Source organism: Bombus impatiens, unplaced genomic scaffold (genome assembly GCF_000188095.3).
Source record: "Bombus impatiens unplaced genomic scaffold, BIMP_2.2 scf_0091, whole genome shotgun sequence".
NCBI lineage: Eukaryota > Metazoa > Arthropoda > Insecta > Hymenoptera > Apidae > Bombus > Bombus impatiens.
In genome coordinates, this window is record NT_176510.1 from 77,916 (window position 1) to 80,766 (window position 2,851).

A 2,851-nucleotide genomic window follows, 5' to 3' on the forward strand; every position below is an offset into this window, starting at 1 on the left:
GCGGCGCGAGGAGATAGCGGCGGTGCACGCGGGACGATTTTATACGTTGGAAAGCTCGTTCGATCACGCACGAAATAACGCGGACAAATCGATAATTCAGTCGGCATTGCGGACTCGGCACGCCGAGCGATAAGTAATTAACAGCGCGATCGGTGGTATCTAGGCACGGCGTTAATTCCTGCGAACGGCGAACGGTGAACGGTATCGCGAGAAACCGTCCGGATAAATAATACAAAGGGCGTTTCCATATTTTACACGGCTCACGTGTTCACGTCGTCGGTCGACGCGACCGGATCGCAATTAGGATTCCGCTTTGTGCCGCGTAACGATTTAATTTGTCTCTCGTCCCCGCGCAACAGACTGCAACGCCGCAAAGGCAACTTCCACAAAATTACTTTCCGCTAATTTCGCGCTAATTCGAGAAGCTAACGTCGTTTGTAATCGCGTGGATCGCGAGTAGAATTTTAATCTACGAGAGCGACAGCGCTACGTGTGACAATAGATTTTCTCGATCGAACGGCGACACACAGTTACTGCACGGTCGTAGCTCGATGTCTCTCGAACGATGGTCATGTGTCGTTAAATCTAGGAAAATGGAGAAGGAACAGTCGTTTTTCGAGTTATACTACCTGGGCGAAAAAGCTACGCGCCTGTAAAAGGCAACCCAGTTATCGGGCGTGCATCGTCGCTTTTATCGTCCGATCGATGCATCGTGTGCTTCTTCTCGCCATGATGAGATCGAGTACGTAACTTTCTTTCGTGGCGTCGGGCCACTTTCGTGTTTTACCGTGAATCTTTGATGCACGATCGTCACATAAAATCCAATAGAGGATAAAAGTTGATAGGAAGAATCGATAATCCGAGGATAAAGAATGACAAAGATCCGAGAACTCGCGCGACCTACCGATGAATTATCGTCGTCCTTCTCGAAGGAAACATAGCAGCTATTACGTGGCACGAAACACGACGGTGACAGAGCGTTATAGAAATAAGTTGTGCAGAACGATCGACGACACTTGCCGGATGTAACGCTAAAGGCACGTTGAACGACCCTGAGATCATCGTGGCTGAGCAACGAGGTTGGAATCGATGAACGCACCCACACGGGTACCACCCACAATCGGCATGGATGCGTCCGCCAACTCCCAACAATGATCTATTTTCCTAGCGACACTGAAAATCTACAGGACGAATCCATTTAACTTTCCAGTCGATAAAACTTTTTCTATGTTAAGCGACACGTTGAAACGGGCCGGTTTATCCGGCCAGATTATCGCGATGCCCGGCAAGAGAGCATAAAGACGGGCGTGAAGTCACGGAGGTGACTTTGTAACGAGCGGCAGGTGTTTCATAGATTTAAATCCGCTTACCGGCGGCATATTACCAAGCTATTCCTTGATAGTATTCACCGCACGCGACGCGTTAGAAATCTCCTCGCGCCCACAGAATCTACGGGCTTTATGAGTTTATTGCTTGTCGTAAAGGTGTCGTAAACTCGCTGAGATATTGGCCGATGCGCCGGTATCAGATTCGCGAAACCCACGCCACCCGGGAAACAGATTCTTTCGTAGAATGACTTTTCACGGAACGCCAACAGTTCGTACATTATCCGAAGTCAATTTGTCAAACGTCTGAAAACCGTATAGAAACTAAACGTACAGAAAGTTTGCGTATAAAGTTCTCTCGTGAGAAGGACCACTTTCGTTTGGTTGATCTGCGATCACCTTGCCAGTGACGATCTCCGCGGCATTCAGAGCGCGACGAAGAAAGGAAAAGAAGGGGGACGAGGAGCGGACAGAGAGGCACACGGAAGTCGACCTCGCAAAATCCCAGGACTATCGAGTCGTTCGAGCGGAACAACGACGTATTTCGACGTCGTGCTGAGGCCCACCGATGCACCGCGGCGCGTCTTATGCAGCGACGGTAGCCCGCGCTCCTCCACCGGACGTAATTTAGTAAATACCCGTTCGCCTCTACGAGCCTGTATTACGCACGTACACGAGGCCAAGCTGGCTCCATAAAGCGCGATGGACCCCACCCGATGCGAGAGGCTCGATCGAGCGTGTCCTGGCATTATTGCGATCGTCGTGCCACGACGGACACGATGCCCTCGCTCTCTCTTCCCCCGCTGTGTCCCTTTCTCTCTCTCTGATTCCGGCTTCCACGCGGCCACCGCCGTACTCGCCAATTTTCAGCCGTTCGATTTATCCTCGATGCGCGTGTTTTCGAGGAAATCGGAGAGTGTTTTTTTCCGGAAGCGGATTCTCCGTGCAGCAATTCGAAGGTTACGAGGCAGGGAATTTGACGATAAAGCGGAATGGTGGAGAAAAAAAAAGAAAAAATCAGTGAGAAAAATCGATCCACCTTTTTCACTCGCGTTATCGCGATCAGCATGGCCAATTAAAAACCCTCATTAGCGAGCACGCGAAAAGCCGCTCTAGGGTGTGCTGGGTGAATCGCTGCCGATGGACATGTGTATTCAAAAAGTTCGTCATATTGCTATTGCGTAATTAAATTATACAGTTGACGCGGGGTCATCAAGAGCATTCACTGTTCGTCCGGTAGGGCGAATGGAATGGCAGCGGATGCGCGCGGGCTCCGCGCGTTTTATCGAGCTGTCCGCGAATATATTACCATGGAACGTTTGTTGATTGAAACGCGGAACGATTTGCCCGACCTTCTATTGAACGTCATTCCCGAACACATTTTTCGCTTGGCCAAATTAACAGTTCACGCTCCACCATCTACAAAATCACGAGGCTGCGGATTTCACGATTACGAACCGTCCACCGTGTGCAGGAATTTTAACGATCCACCTCGAAACCGCATCGATCCATCAAGCACGGATCTT